Here is a 14,027-nt window from a genome sequence, read left to right as displayed (position 1 = left end):
ATCACAATCTTTTACTTTTTTCATTTTCCATCTGAGAAGTTACTTCAGCCTCCCTCCCCCCAACATCCCCCCATTCCCCCATCCCCGCGTCTAAAATAGTTTAGGTTGTTAGATTATTATACGTTCCACAGGGAAAAGCCTGCATTTCACTGTTTTTTCAATTCCCAAGACCACCAGTTAGTGGTATTATTTCTGGGTGACTGGAACACCTTTTACAAGCAGCTGGAGGAGGTATGCGTGTCCCTAGATTACTGGCTTTCCACCGACTAGTCTTTTAAGAAAGCGGCACTGTTCCCACGGAAATTAACAACCATTCAATTCTGAGAGGCCTGAAATCTCACTGCTAAAGTGGAAAAAAAAAAAAACAAAAAACAAAAAACAAAAAAAACCCTGGATTGTTATAGGTTGGGTTACCCTGTGAGAAGGGCAAGCGGGAGTTGGTGGATAGACAGGATGTCAAAATTGGACTTCATTAAACGACTCATTCAAACTACGAAAACTAAATCTTTGCTGACGTAGAGGAGGATTAAAAGATAAAAACTCAATTTAAAACAAAATTCAGCAAACATGGGGTTAGTCTAACTTCAGTCCGGTGCTTACAAGACCACCTTCTCGGTCACCTCACGCCAGAGCCTGGGCACAGGTGTGAGGATTTTGCAAAGCAGTTTTAAAACTATTTTTCAACGCCAAGTCGTGATCCCTAAGAACTTTGGGAGTGCAAAGCACGTCACGCAGCCTAGTTTTCTCCCCCTGTTGCTAACCTTTCCGCTTTTCCATCCTGCCACTCCCCCTTCGCAGTCGCCTCCAGCCAGGAGGCGTTTGTTTATGTGACGTCCGCCGTAGTAAGCCGTCCCCGCCCTCGTTTCCCTCAGGCCGCCTCGTTTCCCGCGCCGCAGTACTTCTCCCCTTAAAAGGACAATAGAGGCCCCGGGAGCGCGCGCGGCTGCCCGGCCTTCTCCCCTCCCAGTCCGCGACGCGCGCGCGCCCGTATGCAAATAAGTTCGATTCAAGAGAATTTTGTACCGGGAGCCGCGCGTGCGCAGAGGGAAAGAGGAATCTACACCTTCCCGTCCGGCGGTAGCAACTGCAGAACTGCAGGAGACAATCTTTCTAGACAAGGCAGTTGAGGAGGGAGCGCTTGGAGGGGGTTGGCCTGGTGTGCACTCCGCACCTCGGGGACGCTATTGCGCGTGGATCGGCAGTTTTGGGAAGGTGAGTGACTCTAATCATTTACTCTGGTGCAAAACTGTCTCACAAGGCTTTGATTTCAGAGTGTTTTTTTTTTCCCTCTTTCACCTCACCCACCTCCCCCCAGCCCTTACACACACACACACACGCACACACAAACACAGGAAGTTTTGTCTTGGAGATGGCATTGCTGGGAGCGCTGTTTTTGTGATTTTCAGACCCCGGGGTCTTTTGTGTGTACATGTTTAACGTGTACTTAATAATTGGGGAGGGTATTTGAGGTAAACCGAAAGTCGGGGGCCGGGGGAAGTGAGTGGATCCTGGAAATGACTGAGGAGTCGCGGAGTTGAGGGATCCACGTTGAAGGTGACAATGACTTTTCGCAGCCGCAGTGTTCCTAGCGAAAGGGAACCCGGTGGCTGGAAGGCCCGCGAGGAAAATGACTTGCTGGCAGTCGCGGGGCGGCCCGGGGTCGTGCGTCCGCGTTGGGCGCGAGCCCGAGGAGGGTCGGGCGCCGTGGTGAAACCTCGTTCTGTAGTTTGATCGCAGCCCCCTGCGCGTGTTTTGATAGGGTGGACAATAAACGCCATCGCTCGAAAACTAAGTTGCCATCTCCTTTCCGAGCTGGCGGCGCTAGGGGGTTTAAATCGGCCTTCGGTGGTCAGCGCCGGGTTTCTCGGGAGCGCACGCGGCGTGGCGTTGTTTGCCGAACTCCGGGGGGATGCGGATGCGACAATGAGAGTAACACGCGGTCGCTTAAAAACAGCCTGGCTTCCACACGCCTGCTGTCCGCGGACCGCGCCCAACAGCCGCTGGTGGCCGAGGTGTCTTTGCAGCCCGAAGTTTTGCTCCCCATTTATTCACCTGTAGCGTAGGTGTGGGCGCTACGCGAGGGCTTCCCATTCGGAGGGTGACCGCCCGCGGTTTAAGATGGCCAGTTAAGCTAAGTTCCTGGGGGATGGAGGCAGTGGCGTTGTCTGCGCTGCGGGAGCGAGCGAACTCCGGAGGGCACCGCTTTTTGTGCTCAACATGACAGACCACGTGCTTCGGGCAGCAATCCTGCTCCGGGTCTGAATGTCCAGCTCCTTGTGAGCTGTGGGATGCGGTCGCTGTCGGGCAGGTCCGGCCGGCAGGACAATGTGATTCGCTGATGATGGCGTCCTGCCAGTTTAAAAAGCAGAGTGAAAGTCGCCAACTCTCAGCCTGTGCGGGGCGGGCAATCCGGGCGTTTCTCATCAAGGACACTGCAAAACTTTGATTAAATGGGCTCGTTGCCGAGGGGAGGACGGGGCTCCGGACCCTCGGGACGCGGGTCGGGACCCTTCCCGGAGGTGCTCGTCAAGTGTCTCGCCCTGGAGAAACACTCCGACATCCTTGATGCTGCACGTAGGCAGCGCCGGGCTGGACAGAAAACAAAGAGCTGCATGTGCCCGTGCGGGCCCCGCGGCGCTCGGGGCGACGGCCGGGCGGAGGGCCATGCGGGCCAGGGGCCCCGAAGTTTGGGCGAGTGTCGGGAGGGGCTTTTGTCCCTCAGGCCCTCGTGGGGAAACTTTGGCGGCGCGACTTGTGCTAGGTGCCATGCTGGTGCGCAGGGAGGCGGCGTGCTTCCCTGCCCCAGGCGCGCGGGTGAGGCGACCGAGTCGGGCCCCCAGCGCTTCAGTCCAGGCTCCGGGGGCCGCGGCCGGCGAGGGTCGGGGAGAGCTAGACTCGGACTTCTCGGGCCGTTACTGGTGGCCCGGGAGTCTGTGTCTGGGAGGTCTGTGGATTCGCCTTTGAAGTCGAACTGTTGCCATGTTTGAATTACGTCAGGGCAAAGCCATGAGGAGGAACAAGCCCCGGCAGCGCGGCGTGCGGGAGGCGCGGCCTGCGGGAGGCGCCAGGCGGGCCGGGCGGGCGCGGGGGCCCGTTGTTCCCACTCAGGTGAGGGAGGCGGCTGCGGGGGATGCGGTTCACCTCCCGCTGCCCTCGCCCTGGCGAGCCGCCCTTCACAGGAACTTTCTTTCTTCCCGACCCGTGATGTCTTATTTACCAACAAATCCACCAGGGAGCATTTCTATTTGCCGCCTGGTGTCTCTCTCCGCGGTCGCCGCGTGCCGAGGGGACGCGCAGTTTGGGAGGCGGGGGGGGGGGCGAGACCCCGGGAGAGCACGCGGGGGGCATTTTGCAGCTTTCGGGGAAACGGGTGAGTGCCGCTAGCTCCTCCTCCACGCGAGCGTCCTCGCACGTCCAGGGGGCCCAACCCGGACGACATCCGAAAAGCCCCGTGGGGAAGTTTCGGGGCTCCTGGTTGCCCTGCTGAGGGAAGCCAGGTCTGTGGGCGAATCGTGCTTGCCCGCAGGCTTTGTGTGCTTTGGTGTGGGAGGGGGAAACCGGGAAGGGCAGGTTTGTTTTGGTTGGGGTGGGTTTCTTGGGGTGGGAAGGTGGTGCGGAGTTTGTGCTGGTAACTATGACCCCAGTCAGTTTCTTTGTTTTTATTTTCTCCTTGTAACCTTCCATTACTGCAGGCACTCAGAAGAGGAGGAATTACTGTTTAGCCAAACAGGGACCCTGTTACAGTTTTATCCCAGCATTGGTTTTCCCTTGCTGACGTTGTCCCAAGGAAGTTTAAAGACAACTTTTTTCTTTTTCTTTTAATAATTAAAATGAATTTGACCTTATCATTAAAAGTACACTGAAAGCACCTGCTTTGGAATTGCTAGTTTGCCAGACTTGAAAAGTCCTTTAATAATTGATGTTGCAGAACCGAACACATTTAGTTGCCCAGCCTTAAGTCTGGGAGTTTCTGATGAAGTTCCGGAGCAAAGGCTAATGGCATTTTATGCGATGATTTTTGGGAGAGGGAATCTTTTTTGGCCTAGGTGTGTGCGACTCAAGTATTCAAATGCATTGTCTTAGCATGACCTTGAGGAAGCAAACGTTAAGGGGGTTGAGCCTTTCAGAGATATTATAAGAGGCTGGTGAGGAAACTGCTCCGGAAGATGACACTGGTAATGGCTAGCTAGCTTGACCCTTCTAGTTTCTCCCTAGTTCCTGTGAACTGGGGTTGACCTTCTGGTTACAACCCCTCCTTGGTGTTTTTTTGTTTTTTTTTTTTTGGGTATGTGGCTCCAGGCATAGCTCAAAAAACTATACTGGTTTGACACATGGATGCTTCTTTGGTATTTGGGGTTTGCCTGCAGTCTAGACATTCGATAAGCAGCACCATATCTGTTTCTTCTTTTGTGATTTCTACTGTTCTGATCCATTTAAGGGTTAGTTTAGAAATGGTTATGACTGGAAAATAATGTCCTTAAATGTTTTGCACATACACACCAAAAATTCCATAAAAATTGAAAACCAGTTTTTCTTTTCATTGTTTAATGAACACATTCCTCCTAAGTTTTGGATGACCAAATTACAAATACTGAAAGGCAACCAGTATCAGTACATTTCTGAAGTGAATAGAAAGAGCCAGGTCATGAAAATGAAAAACCTTGAACATAGTAAATTTTGGTTTTCCTTCAGGCTATTATTTTTCATGTATTTAAAATGCCTCTGAGGTGTTTTGCACACAGACTGAGATTGTTTTTCTTAGTTCTTCATATCTCAGTTACTGGTAGAATTTCTGTATCCTGGGAAATTTTAAATACCATAGAACTTAATGTTTTCATTCTAATAATCAGATGGTGTATATAATAAAAGATTTGGTTTATCAAGGGGAATTAGGGTGGGAAAGACAGACAGGGACTCCACTACCTTCTGTTGGTATTTTGTGGGAGATTGGAGATGAAAAGTCAGTGGGTAGAATATTCTAGAATCTTGATGGACAACAGGCTCTAAGGCTGCTGTTTCACAGTATTCTTTTTTATTTCTATGTATCTGAAATCTGTATGGTCAAGTTCTTTTGTCCCCTCCACTCCCTGTGCCCCACTGTATTAATTAGGTCTTGGGAAAATATTTGACCCTGAGCTCAGACTCAGGAACATTTCTGTCAGCAACATAATTTGAGTGTGATTTTTTTCCTTGTAAAATAAACTGAAGCTTATTTGAAACCCAAACCAACTTTATAAGGCTGTTATGAGGACAGTTAATTACTTTACCATTGCAGGCACATAGGTTGCTTTAGAGATATGTCATTTTCTATTAACTTCAGAGATGGTAGGAATATAATTGAGAAGAAAGGGAACATGTTTTTTACAGCATACTTGGGTTAGTGGTTCAGAAGTTTCTGGATCTGAGATCCTACAGCCTAGTTTCCAAAGCTGTGATCATCCATCTCAGAGTTACTTTGTGGTCCAGTTTTCTCATCTGTGAAATGGCAGTCGAACCTATCTCATGGAGTTGTAAATTATTAAGCAAGTGATATGGTTAATAAATACTGGCTGCTCTTATCCTCACAACATTGGTAAGCAGACATTTTACATAAGATAAAACTGAGACCTTTGTCAATTACCTTGCCCAGAGAAACATTCAGTAAATGTTGAATGGAAAGAGTGAATGTTTGACCCCTTCCCCCACTTTCAGAAACCGGTTCTGGGAAGACACTGCCTTCAACTCCTGGTTGCCTTTCCAATTCTGATTCAACCATTTTACATCAGAAAGCCCTCTCTAGACCTAGAAAAGGCCACTTTTCTTTCTTGCTGATTTCCCTTGTCCACAGGAATGTCCTGTATTTTTGACATTTAGTTTTGATTCTGTGGGGATTTTTATTGTCTTGGTTCTCCAGTGTTTCTTTTAATTGTATATGTAACTAAAATTTTTTGTACTATGGAAATAATCTGGAAATCTAGTCCAAAAGACAGGTTCTTGTTTTCAATGTAAGGAGGTTTTCTTCTTGCACCAGTGATATTAAAGTTCTAGGTATATTTGCTATTATATATTCAAGTATGAAAGTTGCAACTAGGCTAAATTAATTCACTTCTAATGTTGTATTTAGTTGTTTTCACCTACTGTAATTTGGTTAATGTTAGTTTATGCTGAGTTGTAGTAGTTCTCATTTTCCCCCACATTAGGCTGCTAATCTCCCCACACTCCCATTAGAAATAAGCATGAAATCTTTTTCCTACCAGTTTTGAAAATTGTTTACCATTCATTCTTCTCTTCAGTAATTCATTCAATTTACATTTCCTGGAAATCTTTTTATTTTTTTATTTTTTAGTTTTTGGCAGACACATCTTTTGTTTGTAGGTGGTGCTGAGGATTCACTTATGAGGTCCTAACAGGAGACCAAGCACCAAGATGAAGGACAAACAGGCAGTAGGGATGGAGAGGAGGATATGAGAAGGGAAGAAGCAGATCTCTAAAGGATCTCATGGGTCTCTTGATGGGGGGATCCTGGAGAGAATGAGAAGGAAGAGACTGGTTGACTTCAGATTTGTGTGTGTGTAACTGGGTAGTAACCAAGACAGGTAAACACAGGAAGAAAAGATTTAGAAGAGTAAGTTATGTAACCAACTTAAAAGGGCATATAAGGATTAAAATTGACCAATTGGCTCTATTGAGCTACAGCAAAAATAAGAGGTTGGAGCAGGACATGGATATTGGGAAATTACCATTAAGGGTGTTGGTAACTTCCAGAGAGTGGATGCCCCAAACACAAAGCAAAATGACATCTGAAATGTTAGAGGACAGAAAAGGGGAAGATCCATGTATCAAAAGAACTGTCAGATCTGAGTGTAAAGTACCACTTCTTGTTGTTAGATATTCAAGAGTTAGAATTTATCACTAAAATAGATGAGGAAGCAGAAGGGTCAGAAAAGTTAGGGAAATTTACTGAGGTTTGGGTTAGATCAGGTCTGTGTTTACTATAACCCCTTTTTTTCTTTTTTCTTGTCCTGGGGATTGAACCCAGGGCCTACTGAGCTAACCCCTGGCACTTCACTTTTTTATTTTGAGGTGGGGTCTTTCTGTGTTACCCAGGCTGGCCTCAAATTTGAGATTCTTCTGCCTCAGGCTTTTGAGTAGCTGGGATTACAGGTACATACCACCATGGATGGCCCACATCCCTTTTCTTAACATTTTTATCAAGCCTGAAAATGAAAAACATCTTCATAAGAAAGGACTATGGGCCTATTATAATGACTGTAAAGTCTTCTTAAAAAGATCAAGTTCCTCTTTTCCTGCAGGCCTAGACTTAAAACCTTAAAATAGGGAAAACTTGGGGCTGGGGATGTGGCTCAAGCGGTAGCGCGCTTGCCTGTCATGCCTGCGGCCCGGGTTCAATCCTCAGCACCACATACAAACAAAGATGTTGTGTCCGCTGATAACTAAAAAATAAATATTAAAAATTCTCTCTCTCTCTCTCTCTCTCTCTCTCTCTCTCTCCCCCCCCCCCTCCCTCCCTCTCTCACTCTCTCTTTAAAAAAAAATAGGGAAAACTTTCATTTAATTTGTTGGATATATCCTGGTAAAGACAGAAGTTACATTTCTGTAATGTGCAAGTCTTAAATTCAAGGGAAAAAACTGTGAACACAAGTACTTGTATTTTCTTATACTTATTTCACAGAAGCATCCTTGGAAAGTAGAAGTGAGATTTTTTTATCCTAATATACAAAGAGGCAAATAAAATTAAAAGTTACTTCCTATTAAGTTGTAAAGACAGAACCCAAATAGACATCAAGTTGACTAATAGTACTTTTTTCATTGCTCACTGTAGTTAACATTTTGTAACTGATAATCATCCCTTAAAAGCAAATAAAGACTCTCCAACCCCTTCAACTTCCTTATCCTCTGGAATCACTCTTAATGTAGAATTGGGATAACTAGTATTTTTTTATACTATCTAAAGTCTGGATTTGTGATTTTTATTTTCAATCTGTGCTGCTTTAGCTGAAGGCTTGTTTTTAGTTTGGACCCCTTTCCTGTAGGATACAAGTTTTAGGCTCCTCAGCCAATTATGAATCCTGTAGACAGCCACAGTTATAAATGTTTTTCCATATTTTATAAGAGAACAGGGTATGTGTATGTGTAAAAGCTGTTGGCAAGCAAGTGGGGGTCCAACACCCCTTTTTAATTTCTTCCAGGCAGATTTGAATTTTATCTCTTAAGTGATTAAATTCAGAACCTTTAAAGCTGGGACATTATGCTGGTATCTGGAAGCAGGTAAGAGGAAATAATAATGTTTTATTGTTCCATGGCTTCCTTAAGCGCTGATGAAATATGTTTCATTGTTGGTGAATACTATAACCAAGTGGCCCAGCAGTGGGAGAATACAAAGCGCTTAGTCCTGTTGACCCTTTGTGAAGAGTGTTGCTCTAGTTACACTGTTAGTGTTTACTGGATCCTGTATTTACAGATGATTAAAGATAGTATACGATTGACTAAAATGGTGGCATTACCCATTACAGCAACTCTAGTATCCCACAGCATGTGATCAACAGGGTTTTTTTTTTTTTAATGCTTATTTTTCTTCCTTTCCCATCATCCTGTCATTTAAAGCTTGGCTCTAAAAGAAATGCATCTCTTTCACTTCAAAGTTGTCTTTGGTTGCTTGGTTCCTTTTGTCTTTGTTCATTGCTGCTTCCTTCCCATTTTACAAATCTTTTGCTTGTCTCCTCTGGGCAGTTTCCTTCCCATTCTGCTGTTGTCTATTCTGATTTCACTAGTCCATTCTGTAATCTGTCCGTGTAATGTATTTTCTAACATGTATCTCTCCATCTGTAGATCTTTGAGGAAGTTTATTTAAGCCCTCTGGGCTTCTTTCAGTTTCCTCTTTTAGTTAAATGAAGGTGTGTGATGATAACCAGAGTTATGGGGGAGTGATGCTCTTGATTTAAAAAAGATAGCTGTATAGAAGGGAGCAAAGTGAAAGTAAGCTGCCTTCATTCATGCTTGCACTTTTCAGAGGCAACTACTGTTTACTATTAAGTTCTCACTTTTCAAACATTCTGTGGTTGTTATATAGAACAAGATATTTTGGACATAAGGAATGAAACAGTTTTTTATAGTATTAGTCTGATAATCTATGGACATTAGGTCATTTCAAATGTTTGTGTGTGTGTTTTTTTAGGTCTAGGTTGTTGATTTTTAGAAAGAAAACATGATGACTAGAAGCTATAAGGTTTTAGTTTATTGTAATCTAAGAATATTTTCACTTGGGAGGTTGGTTGCTTTCTTAATTTGTGCCTATCAGAATTTCAGTTCCCAAGATGGCATGGACAAGTTGTGAAATTACCTTTTGATTTACCACCTTTGGCTACTTCTCTTAGTTTTCTTCCATATAGTCCATCCAGGGGAATTTTTGAGTTTTGAAAGGTATGTTTGAATGTAAAACAGTCAGAAGTACAACTCTAGAAAGTGGAATTGAGAAGTTACTCTATTGGAGAAACTATTGGTATCCTTTAAATCCATAAACAATCAATTAAGGTGAGTCTAACAAATGTTACATTTATAATAAGAACCCTCTCCATTTACCTAAGTATTAAGTTAACAAGCTTGTAAGATTAAAAAGGTAAAAAATACTGGACAGAAGTAATTTCTTCAACTTTTCACCCAATTCCATGCTAAAAAGGATATTAAAATTGAAATTTGCATTTCAATATTAGTATTTGGTATTAATATTTTTAAAAGGTCATTTTCAACATTATCAGAAAACTTAAATGGTCTTCCTACAATATTGACTTACAGTAGAGATTCTTTTTTCATACTATTTATGTTATACACAGTGAATTTAAGTGTGTTAAATTAGGTAAAATATTAGACATCATCTCATCATCTTTGGCTTCACAGTCTCATTCAAATTGACCCTTTACATCTTTGATATATATATAGGGTGCTCTTATTCTTTTCTTTTTTTTCTTTTTAATATTTATTTTTTAGATGCAGATGGACACAACACAATGCCTTTATTTTTATGTGGTGCGGAGGATTGAACCTTGGTCCCGCTCTACCACTGAGCCACAATCCCAGCCCCTTTTATCCTTTTCTTGACCCATCAAAACCAACATTACATTCCCCATGTTTTCATTGAGATGATCATTAGATTTATATGAAACTCAACAGTAGGTAGAAAAGTCCCCAACAGATGTTTAGAATTACTTTTTGTATTTTGAAATGTCACTTTTTGGTCTCTTTGATATTTTGTTTGTATAGTTAGTTATTTCTTACCACTTTTGCTGATTTAGTTGAAATTTGGGAGGTTCACTTAAATTGACAGAACTAAAATTTTAGGGTAGCCGATTTGTTTTTAACTGTTACAGTAATTCTAAAAATTTGAGTGCTTAGTCAATAGTAGCTAAGGAAATATGTCAATGAATGTACTTTGTCAAATATTTATCAAAGGTAAAGTGTTATACAAATGACAGCTTTTAAAATAATTTATATTTGTGGTGCTGGGGACTGAACCGAGGATGCTTTACCACTGAACGACAGTCCCTAGTCTCTTTATTTTTGAGGCAGGGTCTCATTAAAGGTCTCAGGCAGTTCTTGAACCTGTGATCCTCACAAGTAGCTGGAAATTATGCATTTGTGCCACTGCATTTGGCAAATGACAGCAAATTAAGAAAAGTTTAGTCATGAGGCCCTAAGCAACTTACCTAGACCCTGTCTCAAAAAATGAAAAGGACTACAGATGTGGCTTTATAGTTGAGCACCCCTGGGTTCAATCCCTGGTTAAAATTCTTTAAAAAGCCACATTTATTGAGTATTCTCTGATACTAGTGCTATCATAGATGCTGAGGTTATGAAGATGATAAAGACAGGAGAATTCCCAACTCATTTAAGTGTATCTTTAAGAAAGAGGCTTATAATAAATTCACATGCCATAAACTTCACCTCGTAATGTATACAATTTGGTGGCCTTTAGTATATTGACCAAGTTCTGCAGTCATCATTGCTATTTAACTTTGGAAGACAAATTTTTATAATATTTTAAGTCCTCCCTTATTTTGGGGTTTATCACAAAGCTTCTGTTCTCCCTAAATGCACCCTTAAAGGTAAGATTGTGTAGAGTCTGCCTTCCACTGTAATTGTTCATCAGTTAGGAAGTGGATGGTATTTGCCTCCATCTATTAAAACAGCTGAAAGGTGTGATGCTTTAACCCAGAATAGATTTAAAAGGTGCAAAGAATTTAATAGCTAACTTGTTATTTGAACAAATAAGATAGATTGTTCTGGAGGAATTATTTAATATTTCACAAGTGTAGGACTAGGAAAGAGTTTGAGAGAACTATCATACCATTTCAAATAACAAATGACATTTAAAATCAAATTATGCCACACCAGCTCTCTACTTTCTCAAAAATATTCAGAAACTTGGTTTCAGAAGCCATTTTATGTCCTTACTTTTACTCCAGAAATTTGGTAAGGATGTTTTTGGTAGGGGTGTTTGTTTGGGGATTTAACTCAAGGCTGCATGTTAAGCAAGCACTCTACCAACTAAGCTTTATCTCCAGCCTCTAGCTAGCCCTTTTTATTTTGAGACAGGGCTTTGCTGTTACATAGCCTTGAACTTGCAATTCTCCTCTCTCACCCTGGAGTCTCTGGGATTACAGATAGATATGTCTTACCATGCCCAGTTTGTTTTAAAACATGAGTGAGTATTGACTTAAATTTTTTTTCCGGTTAACATTAGGGCTCCCCAAACCTGAAGAATGGTTAAACACCAACTACTGCTTACCTGGGTTGCTGTAAACAAAGCCCAGAATGAAACCCCTGTGTATTTGCTGCAGATTCCCAGGTGCCTCTATAGTGCAGAAATAAGCTCAGAAAAAACCTTAATAGCTTTATTAAGTAGTCATCCTTTAAAAGGTTCATGTGCCTCAGTGGTAGATTGCCTGCCTCAGTGAGAGTACCTGCCTCTCACGTGTGAGGCATTGGGTTCCATCCTCAACACCACATTAAAAAAAAATAAAAATAAAGGTATTATGTTCATCTACAATTAAAAAATATATTTTAAAAAAGTAAAAAAAAGAATGTTCTTGTGAACTTGGATGTTGTATCAGAACAAGTGTCTGCCATCCCACTCCATTTCTCACTGACTGGAGAATGGTGAAGCCTAGGGTTTAGATTCCCCTCGTGTTCAGGCAGAATATTTTTTTTGGCAGTTGGGGGTACCTAGGATTGAACCCAGGAGCCCTTAACCACTGATCCACATTCCCCAGTGCTTGCATTTGTCTATCTGTCTGTCTGTCTATTTATTTTTTAGTTGTAGTTGGACATAATATCTTTATTTATTTTTATGTGGTGCTGAGGGTTGAACCCAGGATCTCAGACGTACTAGGCGAGCGCTCTACTGCTAAGCCACAACCCCAACCGCCCCCCAGCTCTTTTTATTTTTAATTTTGACAGGGTCTTGCTAAGTTGTTTAGGGATTCTGTCAGAAAAGTTTCATTAGGACAAAAGTAAGGTCATAGAGCTATGTAAAGAGGAATTATGAATCCTAAGGTATCAAGCTGTTTCCTGATGTTTAGGAAGAATATTCCTCAAATGAAGAATGAAATGTCTTGCCAGGGACTAGTGATTAAGTTTGGTCCCCACCAACAAAAAATCACTTAAGATGAACACTTGATTCACATTAGCTGTTGGTTAAAAAGAAAGCTAACATTCTGTTAACATTCTGTTAGCTTTTCTTTCTTTCTTTTTTTTTTAATATTTATTTATTTATTTTTAGTTTTTTTTTTTTGGCAGACACAACATCTTTGTTTGTATGTGGTGCTGAGGATCGAACCTGGGCCGCACGCATGCCAGGCCAGCGCGCTCCGCTTGAGCCACATCCCCAGCCCTCTGTTAGCTTTTCAGTGTGATAACTGGGACAAGCTCTGGCTTCTTGGCCAAATCCAGCTTTAATGAAGGCAGTTAAAACTTAGAGATGATTTGAGTGCTGCATAGTTTTGCTCTCATGTTTATTTGGGAGGTAAAGAAAGAGATTGTGAGGGTGGGGATTGGGGAATCTGATTGGGGAATCTATCTGTTATAATAGGATTTGTGTATTAATGGAATGAATTGCTCATTTTTTTGCTGTATGCACTTCCTTTGTCCTTGCTGGGGAGAGAGGCTGAAGTTTCCTAGAGCTATTGATGATTGTAAGAGGAACTGTGGACTTTTGACCTCAGAGGCAGGGTGTTAGGGGAGTTTGGAGATCACAGGATGTTTCTAGGACAGAATCTGTATTACAGTTTACTTTAAAATAGGAATATACAAATTAAAACATTAACTTCTACTTTCCTGTTCTATAGTCCTGTCATTTGATATTGCTTTTTCCTTTTCTTTCTTTTTTTAATATTACTTTTTCCAAAGCAACACATGACCATTTTTGGGGGAGGACCTTTTCTTTTTCAGTTCTCATGTAGGTTCCTTTGTTAGATTGAAAAAGATATATGCCCCCAACTTTTTCTTACTATGTAGAGGGTACTTTCTTTTTTATTAAAAAAAAAAAAATCCCCAAGCTTTGAACTAAAATGATTATGATAAGAATATTATGCTATCTTGTTTTAACAATTCTTTTTTTTTTAAGAGAGAGAAAGAAAGAGAAAGAGAATTTTTAAATATTTTTTAGTTTTTTCGGTGGACACAGCATCTTTGTTTGTATGTGGTGCTGAGGATCGAACCCAGGCCACATGCATGTCTGGCGAGCGTGCTATCACTTGAGCCATATCCCCAGTCCTTTTAACAATTCTTATAGGTAACTTAGTTTAGGCTTAATCATTGAAATGCATAAGTGGTCTTCTGTTTTGCCTCATCCCACTCTTTTGGCTGCATCTTCACCAATAAAACATCAAAAAGGAACATGTGGTTAACAATAAATCTGTTTAAAAGGGAAGTTTCAGCTTTTAGCTAATTATTTTCTAATAAAAGTCTTTTAAGCTATTTTTAAAAACATTGTAAAACCAGCTGACCATGGTGGCTCACACCTGTAATCCCAG

The 14,027-nt window shown here is 42.1% G+C and overlaps 1 protein-coding gene across 1 annotated transcript in view; it reads left to right on the top strand.

Moving 5' to 3' along the window:
- Positions 1-1,058: 1,058 nt before the first annotated feature.
- The window catches only part of Sinhcaf (SIN3-HDAC complex associated factor), a 32,932-nt gene continuing 19,963 nt past the window's right edge, over positions 1,059-14,027 (top strand). Inside the window, exon 1 of the mRNA XM_076852745.1 lies at positions 1,059-1,212. The gene's annotated coding sequence lies outside the window, so the exon portion shown is untranslated. The remainder of the gene's footprint in view (positions 1,213-14,027) is intronic.

The sequence above is a fragment of the Callospermophilus lateralis genome, chromosome 4 (assembly GCF_048772815.1).
Source record: "Callospermophilus lateralis isolate mCalLat2 chromosome 4, mCalLat2.hap1, whole genome shotgun sequence".
Lineage (NCBI taxonomy): Eukaryota > Metazoa > Chordata > Mammalia > Rodentia > Sciuridae > Callospermophilus > Callospermophilus lateralis.
The sequence above is the reverse complement of the archived record's forward strand: the minus strand, read 5'-3'. Positions and strand labels throughout refer to the sequence as shown.